At 49.6% G+C, this 15,216-nt stretch overlaps 22 non-coding genes across 22 annotated transcripts; 11 read left to right on the top strand and 11 right to left on the bottom strand.

Moving 5' to 3' along the window:
- Positions 1–1,120: 1,120 nt before the first annotated feature.
- On the top strand, positions 1,121–1,194 carry trnam-cau (transfer RNA methionine (anticodon CAU)). The gene has a single exon. It is a non-coding gene; the product is annotated as a tRNA-Met (tRNA).
- Positions 1,195–1,626: 432 nt separating this feature from the next.
- trnar-acg (transfer RNA arginine (anticodon ACG)) lies at positions 1,627–1,699 on the bottom strand. The gene has a single exon. It is a non-coding gene; the product is annotated as a tRNA-Arg (tRNA).
- A 792-nt stretch (positions 1,700–2,491) lies between these two features.
- On the bottom strand, positions 2,492–2,574 carry trnal-cag (transfer RNA leucine (anticodon CAG)). The gene has a single exon. It is a non-coding gene; the product is annotated as a tRNA-Leu (tRNA).
- A 1,124-nt stretch (positions 2,575–3,698) lies between these two features.
- On the top strand, positions 3,699–3,772 carry trnam-cau (transfer RNA methionine (anticodon CAU)). The gene has a single exon. It is a non-coding gene; the product is annotated as a tRNA-Met (tRNA).
- A 92-nt stretch (positions 3,773–3,864) lies between these two features.
- trnae-cuc (transfer RNA glutamic acid (anticodon CUC)) lies at positions 3,865–3,936 on the top strand. The gene has a single exon. It is a non-coding gene; the product is annotated as a tRNA-Glu (tRNA).
- Positions 3,937–4,204: 268 nt separating this feature from the next.
- trnar-acg (transfer RNA arginine (anticodon ACG)) lies at positions 4,205–4,277 on the bottom strand. Its single transcript has one exon. It is a non-coding gene; the product is annotated as a tRNA-Arg (tRNA).
- Positions 4,278–5,069: 792 nt separating this feature from the next.
- Positions 5,070–5,152, bottom strand: trnal-cag (transfer RNA leucine (anticodon CAG)). Its single transcript has one exon. It is a non-coding gene; the product is annotated as a tRNA-Leu (tRNA).
- A 1,124-nt stretch (positions 5,153–6,276) lies between these two features.
- trnam-cau (transfer RNA methionine (anticodon CAU)) lies at positions 6,277–6,350 on the top strand. Its single transcript has one exon. It is a non-coding gene; the product is annotated as a tRNA-Met (tRNA).
- A 92-nt stretch (positions 6,351–6,442) lies between these two features.
- Positions 6,443–6,514, top strand: trnae-cuc (transfer RNA glutamic acid (anticodon CUC)). Its single transcript has one exon. It is a non-coding gene; the product is annotated as a tRNA-Glu (tRNA).
- Positions 6,515–6,782: 268 nt separating this feature from the next.
- Positions 6,783–6,855, bottom strand: trnar-acg (transfer RNA arginine (anticodon ACG)). Its single transcript has one exon. It is a non-coding gene; the product is annotated as a tRNA-Arg (tRNA).
- A 792-nt stretch (positions 6,856–7,647) lies between these two features.
- Positions 7,648–7,730, bottom strand: trnal-cag (transfer RNA leucine (anticodon CAG)). The gene has a single exon. It is a non-coding gene; the product is annotated as a tRNA-Leu (tRNA).
- A 1,124-nt stretch (positions 7,731–8,854) lies between these two features.
- Positions 8,855–8,928, top strand: trnam-cau (transfer RNA methionine (anticodon CAU)). Its single transcript has one exon. It is a non-coding gene; the product is annotated as a tRNA-Met (tRNA).
- Positions 8,929–9,020: 92 nt separating this feature from the next.
- Positions 9,021–9,092, top strand: trnae-cuc (transfer RNA glutamic acid (anticodon CUC)). Its single transcript has one exon. It is a non-coding gene; the product is annotated as a tRNA-Glu (tRNA).
- A 268-nt stretch (positions 9,093–9,360) lies between these two features.
- On the bottom strand, positions 9,361–9,433 carry trnar-acg (transfer RNA arginine (anticodon ACG)). Its single transcript has one exon. It is a non-coding gene; the product is annotated as a tRNA-Arg (tRNA).
- A 792-nt stretch (positions 9,434–10,225) lies between these two features.
- On the bottom strand, positions 10,226–10,308 carry trnal-cag (transfer RNA leucine (anticodon CAG)). Its single transcript has one exon. It is a non-coding gene; the product is annotated as a tRNA-Leu (tRNA).
- A 1,124-nt stretch (positions 10,309–11,432) lies between these two features.
- trnam-cau (transfer RNA methionine (anticodon CAU)) lies at positions 11,433–11,506 on the top strand. The gene has a single exon. It is a non-coding gene; the product is annotated as a tRNA-Met (tRNA).
- A 92-nt stretch (positions 11,507–11,598) lies between these two features.
- trnae-cuc (transfer RNA glutamic acid (anticodon CUC)) lies at positions 11,599–11,670 on the top strand. Its single transcript has one exon. It is a non-coding gene; the product is annotated as a tRNA-Glu (tRNA).
- A 268-nt stretch (positions 11,671–11,938) lies between these two features.
- On the bottom strand, positions 11,939–12,011 carry trnar-acg (transfer RNA arginine (anticodon ACG)). Its single transcript has one exon. It is a non-coding gene; the product is annotated as a tRNA-Arg (tRNA).
- A 792-nt stretch (positions 12,012–12,803) lies between these two features.
- Positions 12,804–12,886, bottom strand: trnal-cag (transfer RNA leucine (anticodon CAG)). The gene has a single exon. It is a non-coding gene; the product is annotated as a tRNA-Leu (tRNA).
- A 1,124-nt stretch (positions 12,887–14,010) lies between these two features.
- On the top strand, positions 14,011–14,084 carry trnam-cau (transfer RNA methionine (anticodon CAU)). The gene has a single exon. It is a non-coding gene; the product is annotated as a tRNA-Met (tRNA).
- A 92-nt stretch (positions 14,085–14,176) lies between these two features.
- Positions 14,177–14,248, top strand: trnae-cuc (transfer RNA glutamic acid (anticodon CUC)). The gene has a single exon. It is a non-coding gene; the product is annotated as a tRNA-Glu (tRNA).
- A 268-nt stretch (positions 14,249–14,516) lies between these two features.
- Positions 14,517–14,589, bottom strand: trnar-acg (transfer RNA arginine (anticodon ACG)). Its single transcript has one exon. It is a non-coding gene; the product is annotated as a tRNA-Arg (tRNA).
- Positions 14,590–15,216: the final 627 nt, after the last annotated feature.

Here is a 15,216-nt window from a genome sequence, read left to right as displayed (position 1 = left end):
CCAGCTGGCCCGAGCGAGTCGATTGCGCTCCTCAGCGAATGTGCCGGTGTAACTTTTGGAATGACTCACGATTTTATTGCCTTCATGCAGGTCATCTTTAATTCTTATTTATTTCTTCACAAACGCCTTGAAATAGTGACGAATGTGGATTTTTCGAACTGAGGAACAATGTGCCCGAAGCCTTTCATTTGCCAAAAGCACACGCAGCCCGTCTCCATATGCCCTGTAACGGATGCTGTCAAAGTGGTTTTGCATTCAATGATCCTTTCCCCCTTGATCATACTGTTTTAGAACAGGGTCACAAAAAGGAATCGCCATTCTCAGACCCTGCTCGTTCTACTTGAACGCGCAATGAAAATACTTGATCAAATGCGGATGGACGCCGGCATTGCAATTTAGCGAAAAAGCGCCATCTCTGTACGTCTCAGGGCTTTTTTATGGTTCGCAGTTGCCTTCTAATGTAGACAACAGTTAACCATATGGCGGCGACATCCTTAAAAGAACCGGTGGCATTGTGTCTCGAGCACACAAGGCAAACAAGAGATTCTTCAAGAGGTGAGTGCGAAGTACAGTTTACTGCCACAGGCAATGGCCGCAGAGCTTTTACTTTAACAGACTCTAATACGTGGAACACGTCACCAACTTACATAGGACAGTCTTTCAACTTTAGCACAATTTAAGTTTTTCTACTAGATAATGAGGCTAAAGACGAGCCAAACACGTGATCACTGAATAACTGGGACTTTGCATTGTGGATATGTAACGTTATTCCATTAATCTGTCAGCTGTGTCAAATGTGTCAAATGTAAGTGTTTATTTATAATGGGTTTTATCTAGCCTGAGAGCATGTGCGCCAAGATCGTCCAGCAACGGCAGGCGTGCCATTCTCGACACCATTTAAAAGACGATAGGAATCCTGGGCATGACATAGCCCCTCTGTGTCTCCTTGAAGTTGTTTCTGTACGTGTAACATATTAAGAACGAGAAGGTCCTCAGTGTGGGTAGCCAGAGTGCAAGAAGCCCAGTCGTGCTCTCCTCGCAGGAGTTTCCTCGCTGGTGGCGCACAAAATGCCACGCAACCAGACGCAAGGGGCCACCCGGGAGACGTCGGTCTGGGCGTGCCTCGTTGGCGCAGTTAGGCAGCGCGTCAGTCTCATAATCTGAAGGTCGTGAGTTCGAGCCTCACACGGGGCAGGGTGCTCTTTTGTCGACTAGTTTGAGACTTTAGCCCCGTTTTCCTTCCGCACAGTGTGCCAGGCATCCACGGCCTGAAGGCCAGCGTGTCCTCCCTGGTGGTCTAGTGGCTAGGATTCGGCGCTCTCACCGCAGCGGCCCGGGTTCGATTCCCGGTCAGGGAACGCTCTTTTGACGTGCGCTTGCCTTTTTCACCGGCCGGGTTATGCGCAACGCTGGCTTCGAAGGCAAGGATCGCAGCACCTCCAAGAGGCAAAGCTTCACTGCCTCCGGCCCATCGACCTAAGGTTGGACGGCTAAATTGCCTGCCTGCAGTCCTGCACTCCGCCATCTGAGCAATCAGAGCCTGGTGTGCGTCCTCTGCTCTACTGAGGCATGTTGACGCAGGACAGCAGACACCCAACGTGTGGGAGGAAGGAGTAAAAACAGGATCGAGCCAGCCAGGAGTCGAACCTAGAATCTTCTGATCCGTAGTCAGACGCGTTATCCATTGCGCCACTGGCCCAACGCCAGAAACCAGGGAAGTCATGCTTGGAGAAGACAGCTGGATTCTGGAGGCCAGCTGCAAAACTTCATTATTAAATATTAATCCGGTTTTACTCTGCCATCATTAAATCCATTATTACACAATCAATAATTACATGGTTCCCTGCTGCAGCAGCCAAGGACAAGGCCAAGCTGCAGCGGGTGATCCGCTCGGCAGAGAGAGTGATCAACACCTCTCTACCTTCTCTGGAATCCCTTCACAACCTCAGGGCTGTGAGAAGGGCAAGAAAAATTATGTCTGACCCATCTCATCCAGGCTGTACCATGTTTCAGCTGCTCCCTTCAGGTAGAAGGCTTCGGCTCCCGAGAACTGCAAAATCCCGGCATCGCCTGAGCTTCTTTCCCACGGCCGCCTGGCTGCTTAATGACAGTTCAATTCCTTTTCAGGACTGAATGCACTGTTTGCACTTTATTGTTTCTATTACTCCTACTTTTATCATTCAGTATTAGTGTAAGTATCATTATTACTCTTAGCACCTTCCATTCACCTTCCATATGACTGTGTATTGTCATATCTTGTTCTGTCTTAATGTTTCGTTTGCCACATTACATCCATGCGTGACTGGCTGTAAAGAATTCCAATTGTGTTTGACACTATATTGCAATAAATTGAACCTTGAACCTTCATCTCTACCAAAATGGGAAACCGGGTCGTCCCCCGCGTGCCTGTCTCCTGGCGTCTTTGAAAAGGACGCTCCCTCGGAAGAAAGCGCGATACACAGCACGGGTGGCTACAACAAAGGCAAAAGAATGTCAGAAGTGGGATTCGAACCCAAGCCCCCAGAGGAGACTGCGACCTGAACGCTGCGCCTTAGACCGCTCGGCCATCCTGACCACCCCAGCTGGCCCGAGCGAGTCGATTGCGCTCCTCAGCGAATGTGCCGGTGTAACTTTTGGAATGACTCACGATTTTATTGCCTTCATGCAGCTCATCTTTAATTCTTATTTATTTCTTCACAAACGCCTTGAAATAGTGACGAATGTGGATTTTTCGAAATGAGGAACAATGTGCCCGAAGCCTTTCATTTGCCAAAAGCACACGCAGCCCGTCTCCATATGCCCTGTAACGGATGCTGTCAAAGTGGTTTTGCATTCAATGATCCTTTCCCCCTTGATCATACTGTTTTAGAACAGGGTCACAAAAAGGAATCGCCATTCTCAGACCCTGCTCGTTCTACTTGAACGCGCAATGAAAATACTTGATCAAATGCGGATGGACGCCGGCATTGCAATTTAGCGAAAAAGCGCCATCTCTGTACGTCTCAGGGCCTTTTTATGGTTCGCAGTTGCCTTCTAATGTAGACAACAGTTAACCATACGGCGGCGACATCCTTAAAAGAACCGGTGGCATTGTGTCTCGAGCACACAAGGCAAACAAGAGATTCTTCAAGAGGTGAGTGCGAAGTACAGTTTACTGCCACAGGCAATGGCCGCAGAGCTTTTACTTTAACAGACTCTAATACGTGGAACACGTCACCAACTTACATAGGACAGTCTTTCAACTTTAGCACAATTTAAGTTTTTCTACTAGATAATGAGGCTAAAGACGAGCCAAACACGTGATCACTGAATAACTGGGACTTTGCATTGTGGATATGTAACGTTATTCCATTAATCTGTCAGCTGTGTCAAATGTGTCAAATGTAAGTGTTTATTTATAATGGGTTTTATCTAGCCTGAGAGCATGTGCGCCAAGATCGTCCAGCAACGGCAGGCGTGCCATTCTCGACACCATTTAAAAGACGATAGGAATCCTGGGCATGACATAGCCCCTCTGTGTCTCCTTGAAGTTGTTTCTGTACGTGTAACATATTAAGAACGAGAAGGTCCTCAGTGTGGGTAGCCAGAGTGCAAGAAGCCCAGTCGTGCTCTCCTCGCAGGAGTTTCCTCGCTGGTGGCGCACAAAATGCCACGCAACCAGACGCAAGGGGCCACCCGGGAGACGTCAGTCTGGGCGTGCCTCGTTGGCGCAGTTAGGCAGCGCGTCAGTCTCATAATCTGAAGGTCGTGAGTTCGAGCCTCACACGGGGCAGGGTGCCCTTTTGTCGACTAGTTTGAGACTTTAGCCCCGTTTTCCTTCCGCACAGTGTGCCAGGCATCCACGGCCTGAAGGCCAGCGTGTCCTCCCTGGTGGTCTAGTGGCTAGGATTCGGCGCTCTCACCGCCGCGGCCCGGGTTCGATTCCCGGTCAGGGAACGCTCTTTTGACGTGCGCTTGCCTTTTTCACCGGCCGGGTTATGCGCAACGCTGGCTTCGAAGGCAAGGATCGCAGCACCTCCAAGAGGCAAAGCTTCACTGCCTCCGGCCCATCGACCTAAGGTTGGACGGCTAAATTGCCTGCCTGCAGTCCTGCGCTCCGCCATCTGAGCAATCAGAGCCTGGTGTGCGTCCTCTGCTCTACTGAGGCATGTTGACGCAGGACAGCAGACACCCAACGTGTGGGAGGAAGGAGTAAAAACAGGATCGAGCCAGCCAGGAGTCGAACCTAGAATCTTCTGATCCGTAGTCAGACGCGTTATCCATTGCGCCACTGGCCCAACGCCAGAAACCTGGGAAGTCATGCTTGGAGAAGACAGCTGGATTCTGGAGGCCAGCTGCAAAACTTCATTATTAAATATTAATCCGGTTTTACTCTGCCATCATTAAATCCATTATTACACAATCAATAATTACATGGTTCCCTGCTGCAGCAGCCAAGGACAAGGCCAAGCTGCAGCGGGTGATCCGCTCGGCAGAGAGAGTTATCAACACCTCTCTACCTTCTCTGGAATCCCTTCACAACCTCAGGGCTGTGAGAAGGGCAAGAAAAATTATGTCTGACCCATCTCATCCAGGCTGTACCATGTTTCAGCTGCTCCCTTCAGGTAGAAGGCTTCGGCTCCCGAGAACTGCAAAATCCCGGCATCGCCTGAGCTTCTTTCCCACGGCCGCCTGGCTGCTTAATGACAGTTTAATTCCTTTTCAGGACTGAATGCACTGTTTGCACCTAATTGTTTCTATTACTCCTACTTTTATCATTCAGTATTAGTGTAAGTATCATTATTACTCTTAGCACCTTCCATTCACCTTCCATATGACTGTGTATTGTCATATCTTGTTCTGTCTTAATGTTTCGTTTGCCACATTACATCCATGCGTGACTGGCTGTAAAGAATTCCAATTGTGTTTGACACTATATTGCAATAAATTGAACCTTGAACCTTCATCTCTACCAAAATGGGAAACCGGGTCGTCCCCCGCGTGCCTGTCTCCTGGCGTCTTTGAAAAGGACGCTCCCTCGGAAGAAAGCGCGATACACAGCACGGGTGGCTACAACAAAGGCAACAGAATGTCAGAAGTGGGATTCGAACCCACGCCTCCAGAGGAGACTGCGACCTGAACGCAGCGCCTTAGACCGCTCGGCCATCCTGACCACCCCAGCTGGCCCGAGCGAGTCGATTGCGCTCCTCAGCGAATGTGCCGGTGTAACTTTTGGAATGACTCACGATTTTATTGCCTTCATGCAGCTCATCTTTAATTCTTATTTATTTCTTCACAAACGCCTTGAAATAGTGACGAATGTGGATTTTTCGAAATGAGGAACAATGTGCCCGAAGCCTTTCATTTGCCAAAAGCACACGCAGCCCGTCTCCATATGCCCTGTAACGGATGCTGTCAAAGTGGTTTTGCATTCAATGATCCTTTCCCCCTTGATCATACTGTTTTAGAACAGGGTCACAAAAAGGAATCGCCATTCTCAGACCCTGCTCGTTCTACTTGAACGCGCAATGAAAATACTTGATCAAATGCGGATGGACGCCGGCATTGCAATTTAGCGAAAAAGCGCCATCTCTGTACGTCTCAGGGCCTTTTTATGGTTCGCAGTTGCCTTCTAATGTAGACAACAGTTAACCATACGGCGGCGACATCCTTAAAAGAACCGGTGGCATTGTGTCTCGAGCACACAAGGCAAACAAGAGATTCTTCAAGAGGTGAGTGCGAAGTACAGTTTACTGCCACAGGCAATGGCCGCAGAGCTTTTACTTTAACAGACTCTAATACGTGGAACACGTCACCAACTTACATAGGACAGTCTTTCAACTTTAGCACAATTTAAGTTTTTCTACTAGATAATGAGGCTAAAGACGAGCCAAACACGTGATCACTGAATAACTGGGACTTTGCATTGTGGATATGTAACGTTATTCCATTAATCTGTCAGCTGTGTCAAATGTGTCAAATGTAAGTGTTTATTTATAATGGGTTTTATCTAGCCTGAGAGCATGTGCGCCAAGATCGTCCAGCAACGGCAGGCGTGCCATTCTCGACACCATTTAAAAGACGATAGGAATCCTGGGCATGACATAGCCCCTCTGTGTCTCCTTGAAGTTGTTTCTGTACGTGTAACATATTAAGAACGAGAAGGTCCTCAGTGTGGGTAGCCAGAGTGCAAGAAGCCCAGTCGTGCTCTCCTCGCAGGAGTTTCCTCGCTGGTGGCGCACAAAATGCCACGCAACCAGACGCAAGGGGCCACCCAGGAGCCGTCGGTCTGGGCGTGCCTCGTTGGCGCAGTTAGGCAGCGCGTCAGTCTCATAATCTGAAGGTCGTGAGTTCGAGCCTCACACGGGGCAGGGTGCCCTTTTGTCGACTAGTTTGAGACTTTAGCCCCGTTTTCCTTCCGCACAGTGTGCCAGGCATCCACGGCCTGAAGGCCAGCGTGTCCTCCCTGGTGGTCTAGTGGCTAGGATTCGGCGCTCTCACCGCCGCGGCCCGGGTTCGATTCCCGGTCAGGGAACGCTCTTTTGACGTGCGCTTGCCTTTTTCACCGGCCGGGTTATGCGCAACGCTGGCTTCGAAGGCAAGGATCGCAGCACCTCCAAGAGGCAAAGCTTCACTGCCTCCGGCCCATCGACCTAAGGTTGGACGGCTAAATTGCCTGCCTGCAGTCCTGCGCTCCGCCATCTGAGCAATCAGAGCCTGGTGTGCGTCCTCTGCTCTACTGAGGCATGTTGACGCAGGACAGCAGACACCCAACGTGTGGGAGGAAGGAGTAAAAACAGGATCGAGCCAGCCAGGAGTCGAACCTAGAATCTTCTGATCCGTAGTCAGACGCGTTATCCATTGCGCCACTGGCCCAACGCCAGAAACCTGGGAAGTCATGCTTGGAGAAGACAGCTGGATTCTGGAGGCCAGCTGCAAAACTTCATTATTAAATATTAATCCGGTTTTACTCTGCCATCATTAAATCCATTATTACACAATCAATAATTACATGGTTCCCTGCTGCAGCAGCCAAGGACAAGGCCAAGCTGCAGCGGGTGATCCGCTCGGCAGAGAGAGTGATCAACACCTCTCTACCTTCTCTGGAATCCCTTCACAACCTCAGGGCTGTGAGAAGGGCAAGAAAAATTATGTCTGACCCATCTCATCCAGGCTGTACCATGTTTCAGCTGCTCCCTTCAGGTAGAAGGCTTCGGCTCCCGAGAACTGCAAAATCCCGGCATCGCCTGAGCTTCTTTCCCACGGCCGCCTGGCTGCTTAATGACAGTTCAATTCCTTTTCAGGACTGAATGCACTGTTTGCACTTTATTGTTTCTATTACTCCTACTTTTATCATTCAGTATTAGTGTAAGTATCATTATAACTCTTAGCACCTTCCATTCACCTTCCATATGACTGTGTATTGTCATATCTTGTTCTGTCTTAATGTTTCGTTTGCCACATTACATCCATGCGTGACTGGCTGTAAAGAATTCCAATTGTGTTTGACACTATATTGCAATAAATTGAACCTTGAACCTTCATCTCTACCAAAATGGGAAACCGGGTCGTCCCCCGCGTGCCTGTCTCCTGGCGTCTTTGAAAAGGACGCTCCCTCGGAAGAAAGCGCGATACACAGCACGGGTGGCTACAACAAAGGCAACAGAATGTCAGAAGTGGGATTCGAACCCACGCCTCCAGAGGAGACTGCGACCTGAACGCAGCGCCTTAGACCGCTCGGCCATCCTGACCACCCCAGCTGGCCCGAGCGAGTCGATTGCGCTCCTCAGCGAATGTGCCGGTGTAACTTTTGGAATGACTCACGATTTTATTGCCTTCATGCAGCTCATCTTTAATTCTTATTTATTTCTTCACAAACGCCTTGAAATAGTGACGAATGTGGATTTTTCGAAATGAGGAACAATGTGCCCGAAGCCTTTCATTTGCCAAAAGCACACGCAGCCCGTCTCCATATGCCCTGTAACGGATGCTGTCAAAGTGGTTTTGCATTCAATGATCCTTTCCCCCTTGATCATACTGTTTTAGAACAGGGTCACAAAAAGGAATCGCCATTCTCAGACCCTGCTCGTTCTACTTGAACGCGCAATGAAAATACTTGATCAAATGCGGATGGACGCCGGCATTGCAATTTAGCGAAAAAGCGCCATCTCTGTACGTCTCAGGGCCTTTTTATGGTTCGCAGTTGCCTTCTAATGTAGACAACAGTTAACCATACGGCGGCGACATCCTTAAAAGAACCGGTGGCATTGTGTCTCGAGCACACAAGGCAAACAAGAGATTCTTCAAGAGGTGAGTGCGAAGTACAGTTTACTGCCACAGGCAATGGCCGCAGAGCTTTTACTTTAACAGACTCTAATACGTGGAACACGTCACCAACTTACATAGGACAGTCTTTCAACTTTAGCACAATTTAAGTTTTTCTACTAGATAATGAGGCTAAAGACGAGCCAAACACGTGATCACTGAATAACTGGGACTTTGCATTGTGGATATGTAACGTTATTCCATTAATCTGTCAGCTGTGTCAAATGTGTCAAATGTAAGTGTTTATTTATAATGGGTTTTATCTAGCCTGAGAGCATGTGCGCCAAGATCGTCCAGCAACGGCAGGCGTGCCATTCTCGACACCATTTAAAAGACGATAGGAATCCTGGGCATGACATAGCCCCTCTGTGTCTCCTTGAAGTTGTTTCTGTACGTGTAACATATTAAGAACGAGAAGGTCCTCAGTGTGGGTAGCCAGAGTGCAAGAAGCCCAGTCGTGCTCTCCTCGCAGGAGTTTCCTCGCTGGTGGCGCACAAAATGCCACGCAACCAGACGCAAGGGGCCACCCAGGAGCCGTCGGTCTGGGCGTGCCTCGTTGGCGCAGTTAGGCAGCGCGTCAGTCTCATAATCTGAAGGTCGTGAGTTCGAGCCTCACACGGGGCAGGGTGCCCTTTTGTCGACTAGTTTGAGACTTTAGCCCCGTTTTCCTTCCGCACAGTGTGCCAGGCATCCACGGCCTGAAGGCCAGCGTGTCCTCCCTGGTGGTCTAGTGGCTAGGATTCGGCGCTCTCACCGCCGCGGCCCGGGTTCGATTCCCGGTCAGGGAACGCTCTTTTGACGTGCGCTTGCCTTTTTCACCGGCCGGGTTATGCGCAACGCTGGCTTCGAAGGCAAGGATCGCAGCACCTCCAAGAGGCAAAGCTTCACTGCCTCCGGCCCATCGACCTAAGGTTGGACGGCTAAATTGCCTGCCTGCAGTCCTGCGCTCCGCCATCTGAGCAATCAGAGCCTGGTGTGCGTCCTCTGCTCTACTGAGGCATGTTGACGCAGGACAGCAGACACCCAACGTGTGGGAGGAAGGAGTAAAAACAGGATCGAGCCAGCCAGGAGTCGAACCTAGAATCTTCTGATCCGTAGTCAGACGCGTTATCCATTGCGCCACTGGCCCAACGCCAGAAACCTGGGAAGTCATGCTTGGAGAAGACAGCTGGATTCTGGAGGCCAGCTGCAAAACTTCATTATTAAATATTAATCCGGTTTTACTCTGCCATCATTAAATCCATTATTACACAATCAATAATTACATGGTTCCCTGCTGCAGCAGCCAAGGACAAGGCCAAGCTGCAGCGGGTGATCCGCTCGGCAGAGAGAGTGATCAACACCTCTCTACCTTCTCTGGAATCCCTTCACAACCTCAGGGCTGTGAGAAGGGCAAGAAAAATTATGTCTGACCCATCTCATCCAGGCTGTACCATGTTTCAGCTGCTCCCTTCAGGTAGAAGGCTTCGGCTCCCGAGAACTGCAAAATCCCGGCATCGCCTGAGCTTCTTTCCCACGGCCGCCTGGCTGCTTAATGACAGTTCAATTCCTTTTCAGGACTGAATGCACTGTTTGCACTTTATTGTTTCTATTACTCCTACTTTTATCATTCAGTATTAGTGTAAGTATCATTATAACTCTTAGCACCTTCCATTCACCTTCCATATGACTGTGTATTGTCATATCTTGTTCTGTCTTAATGTTTCGTTTGCCACATTACATCCATGCGTGACTGGCTGTAAAGAATTCCAATTGTGTTTGACACTATATTGCAATAAATTGAACCTTGAACCTTCATCTCTACCAAAATGGGAAACCGGGTCGTCCCCCGCGTGCCTGTCTCCTGGCGTCTTTGAAAAGGACGCTCCCTCGGAAGAAAGCGCGATACACAGCACGGGTGGCTACAACAAAGGCAACAGAATGTCAGAAGTGGGATTCGAACCCACGCCTCCAGAGGAGACTGCGACCTGAACGCAGCGCCTTAGACCGCTCGGCCATCCTGACCACCCCAGCTGGCCCGAGCGAGTCGATTGCGCTCCTCAGCGAATGTGCCGGTGTAACTTTTGGAATGACTCACGATTTTATTGCCTTCATGCAGCTCATCTTTAATTCTTATTTATTTCTTCACAAACGCCTTGAAATAGTGACGAATGTGGATTTTTCGAAATGAGGAACAATGTGCCCGAAGCCTTTCATTTGCCAAAAGCACACGCAGCCCGTCTCCATATGCCCTGTAACGGATGCTGTCAAAGTGGTTTTGCATTCAATGATCCTTTCCCCCTTGATCATACTGTTTTAGAACAGGGTCACAAAAAGGAATCGCCATTCTCAGACCCTGCTCGTTCTACTTGAACGCGCAATGAAAATACTTGATCAAATGCGGATGGACGCCGGCATTGCAATTTAGCGAAAAAGCGCCATCTCTGTACGTCTCAGGGCCTTTTTATGGTTCGCAGTTGCCTTCTAATGTAGACAACAGTTAACCATACGGCGGCGACATCCTTAAAAGAACCGGTGGCATTGTGTCTCGAGCACACAAGGCAAACAAGAGATTCTTCAAGAGGTGAGTGCGAAGTACAGTTTACTGCCACAGGCAATGGCCGCAGAGCTTTTACTTTAACAGACTCTAATACGTGGAACACGTCACCAACTTACATAGGACAGTCTTTCAACTTTAGCACAATTTAAGTTTTTCTACTAGATAATGAGGCTAAAGACGAGCCAAACACGTGATCACTGAATAACTGGGACTTTGCATTGTGGATATGTAACGTTATTCCATTAATCTGTCAGCTGTGTCAAATGTGTCAAATGTAAGTGTTTATTTATAATGGGTTTTATCTAGCCTGAGAGCATGTGCGCCAAGATCGTCCAGCAACGGCAGGCGTGCCATTCTCGACACCATTTAAAAGACGATAGGAATCCTGGGCATGACATAGCCCCTCTGTGTCTCCTTGAAGTTGTTTCTGTACGTGTAACATATTAAGAACGAGAAGGTCCTCAGTGTGGGTAGCCAGAGTGCAAGAAGCCCAGTCGTGCTCTCCTCGCAGGAGTTTCCTCGCTGGTGGCGCACAAAATGCCACGCAACCAGACGCAAGGGGCCACCCAGGAGCCGTCGGTCTGGGCGTGCCTCGTTGGCGCAGTTAGGCAGCGCGTCAGTCTCATAATCTGAAGGTCGTGAGTTCGAGCCTCACACGGGGCAGGGTGCCCTTTTGTCGACTAGTTTGAGACTTTAGCCCCGTTTTCCTTCCGCACAGTGTGCCAGGCATCCACGGCCTGAAGGCCAGCGTGTCCTCCCTGGTGGTCTAGTGGCTAGGATTCGGCGCTCTCACCGCCGCGGCCCGGGTTCGATTCCCGGTCAGGGAACGCTCTTTTGACGTGCGCTTGCCTTTTTCACCGGCCGGGTTATGCGCAACGCTGGCTTCGAAGGCAAGGATCGCAGCACCTCCAAGAGGCAAAGCTTCACTGCCTCCGGCCCATCGACCTAAGGTTGGACGGCTAAATTGCCTGCCTGCAGTCCTGCGCTCCGCCATCTGAGCAATCAGAGCCTGGTGTGCGTCCTCTGCTCTACTGAGGCATGTTGACGCAGGACAGCAGACACCCAACGTGTGGGAGGAAGGAGTAAAAACAGGATCGAGCCAGCCAGGAGTCGAACCTAGAATCTTCTGATCCGTAGTCAGACGCGTTATCCATTGCGCCACTGGCCCAACGCCAGAAACCTGGGAAGTCATGCTTGGAGAAGACAGCTGGATTCTGGAGGCCAGCTGCAAAACTTCATTATTAAATATTAATCCGGTTTTACTCTGCCATCATTAAATCCATTATTACACAATCAATAATTACATGGTTCCCTGCTGCAGCAGCCAAGGACAAGGCCAAGCTGCAGCGGGTGATCCGCTCGGCAGAGAGAGTGATCAACACCTCTCTACCTTCTCTGGAATCCCTTCACAACCTCAGGGCTGTGAGAAGGGCAAGAAAAATTATGTCTGACCCATCTCATCCAGGCTGTACCATGTTTCAGCTGCTCCCTTCAGGTAGAAGGCTTCGGCTCCCGAGAACTGCAAAATCCCGGCATCGCCTGAGCTTCTTTCCCACGGCCGCCTGGCTGCTTAATGACAGTTCAATTCCTTTTCAGGACTGAATGCACTGTTTGCACTTTATTGTTTCTATTACTCCTACTTTTATCATTCAGTATTAGTGTAAGTATCATTATAACTCTTAGCACCTTCCATTCACCTTCCATATGACTGTGTATTGTCATATCTTGTTCTGTCTTAATGTTTCGTTTGCCACATTACATCCATGCGTGACTGGCTGTAAAGAATTCCAATTGTGTTTGACACTATATTGCAATAAATTGAACCTTGAACCTTCATCTCTACCAAAATGGGAAACCGGGTCGTCCCCCGCGTGCCTGTCTCCTGGCGTCTTTGAAAAGGACGCTCCCTCGGAAGAAAGCGCGATACACAGCACGGGTGGCTACAACAAAGGCAACAGAATGTCAGAAGTGGGATTCGAACCCACGCCTCCAGAGGAGACTGCGACCTGAACGCAGCGCCTTAGACCGCTCGGCCATCCTGACCACCCCAGCTGGCCCGAGCGAGTCGATTGCGCTCCTCAGCGAATGTGCCGGTGTAACTTTTGGAATGACTCACGATTTTATTGCCTTCATGCAGCTCATCTTTAATTCTTATTTATTTCTTCACAAACGCCTTGAAATAGTGACGAATGTGGATTTTTCGAAATGAGGAACAATGTGCCCGAAGCCTTTCATTTGCCAAAAGCACACGCAGCCCGTCTCCATATGCCCTGTAACGGATGCTGTCAAAGTGGTTTTGCATTCAATGATCCTTTCCCCCTTGATCATACTGTTTTAGAACAGGGTCACAAAAAGGAATCGCCATTCTCAGACCCTGCTCGTTCTACTTGAACGCGCAATGAAAATACTTGATCAAATGCGGATGGACGCCGGCATTGCAATTTAGCGAAAAAGCGCCATCTCTGTACGTCTCAGGGCCTTTTTATGGTTCGCAGTTGCCTTCTAATGTAGACAACAGTTAACCATACGGCGGCGACATCCTTAAAAGAACCGGTGGCATTGTGTCTCGAGCACACAAGGCAAACAAGAGATTCTTCAAGAGGTGAGTGCGAAGTACAGTTTACTGCCACAGGCAATGGCCGCAGAGCTTTTACTTTAACAGACTCTAATACGTGGAACACGTCACCAACTTACATAGGACAGTCTTTCAACTTTAGCACAATTTAAGTTTTTCTACTAGATAATGAGGCTAAAGACGAGCCAAACACGTGATCACTGAATAACTGGGACTTTGCATTGTGGATATGTAACGTTATTCCATTAATCTGTCAGCTGTGTCAAATGTGTCAAATGTAAGTGTTTATTTATAATGGGTTTTATCTAGCCTGAGAGCATGTGCGCCAAGATCGTCCAGCAACGGCAGGCGTGCCATTCTCGACACCATTTAAAAGACGATAGGAATCCTGGGCATGACATAGCCCCTCTGTGTCTCCTTGAAGTTGTTTCTGTACGTGTAACATATTAAGAACGAGAAGGTCCTCAGTGTGGGTAGCCAGAGTGCAAGAAGCCCAGTCGTGCTCTCCTCGCAGGAGTTTCCTCGCTGGTGGCGCACAAAATGCCACGCAACCAGACGCAAGGGGCCACCCAGGAGCCGTCGGTCTGGGCGTGCCTCGTTGGCGCAGTTAGGCAGCGCGTCAGTCTCATAATCTGAAGGTCGTGAGTTCGAGCCTCACACGGGGCAGGGTGCCCTTTTGTCGACTAGTTTGAGACTTTAGCCCCGTTTTCCTTCCGCACAGTGTGCCAGGCATCCACGGCCTGAAGGCCAGCGTGTCCTCCCTGGTGGTCTAGTGGCTAGGATTCGGCGCTCTCACCGCCGCGGCCCGGGTTCGATTCCCGGTCAGGGAACGCTCTTTTGACGTGCGCTTGCCTTTTTCACCGGCCGGGTTATGCGCAACGCTGGCTTCGAAGGCAAGGATCGCAGCACCTCCAAGAGGCAAAGCTTCACTGCCTCCGGCCCATCGACCTAAGGTTGGACGGCTAAATTGCCTGCCTGCAGTCCTGCGCTCCGCCATCTGAGCAATCAGAGCCTGGTGTGCGTCCTCTGCTCTACTGAGGCATGTTGACGCAGGACAGCAGACACCCAACGTGTGGGAGGAAGGAGTAAAAACAGGATCGAGCCAGCCAGGAGTCGAACCTAGAATCTTCTGATCCGTAGTCAGACGCGTTATCCATTGCGCCACTGGCCCAACGCCAGAAACCTGGGAAGTCATGCTTGGAGAAGACAGCTGGATTCTGGAGGCCAGCTGCAAAACTTCATTATTAAATATTAATCCGGTTTTACTCTGCCATCATTAAATCCATTATTACACAATCAATAATTACATGGTTCCCTGCTGCAGCAGCCAAGGACAAGGCCAAGCTGCAGCGGGTGATCCGCTCGGCAGAGAGAGTGATCAACACCTCTCTACCTTCTCTGGAATCCCTTCACAACCTCAGGGCTGTGAGAAGGGCAAGAAAAATTATGTCTGACCCATCTCATCCAGGCTGTACCATGTTTCAGCTGCTCCCTTCAGGTAGAAGGCTTCGGCTCCCGAGAACTGCAAAATCCCGGCATCGCCTGAGCTTCTTTCCCACGGCCGCCTGGCTGCTTAATGACAGTTCAATTCCTTTTCAGGACTGAATGCACTGTTTGCACTTTATTGTTTCTATTACTCCTACTTTTATCATTCAGTATTAGTGTAAGTATCATTATAACTCTTAGCACCTTCCATTCACCTTCCATATGACTGTGTATTGTCATATCTTGTTCTGTCTTAATGTTTCGTTTGCCACATTACATCCATGCGTGACTGGCTGTAAAGAATTCCAATTGT

This window comes from Misgurnus anguillicaudatus, chromosome 10 (genome assembly GCF_027580225.2).
Source record: "Misgurnus anguillicaudatus chromosome 10, ASM2758022v2, whole genome shotgun sequence".
Classification (NCBI taxonomy): domain Eukaryota; kingdom Metazoa; phylum Chordata; class Actinopteri; order Cypriniformes; family Cobitidae; genus Misgurnus; species Misgurnus anguillicaudatus.
This window is presented reverse-complemented; position numbering and strand designations above follow the sequence as displayed.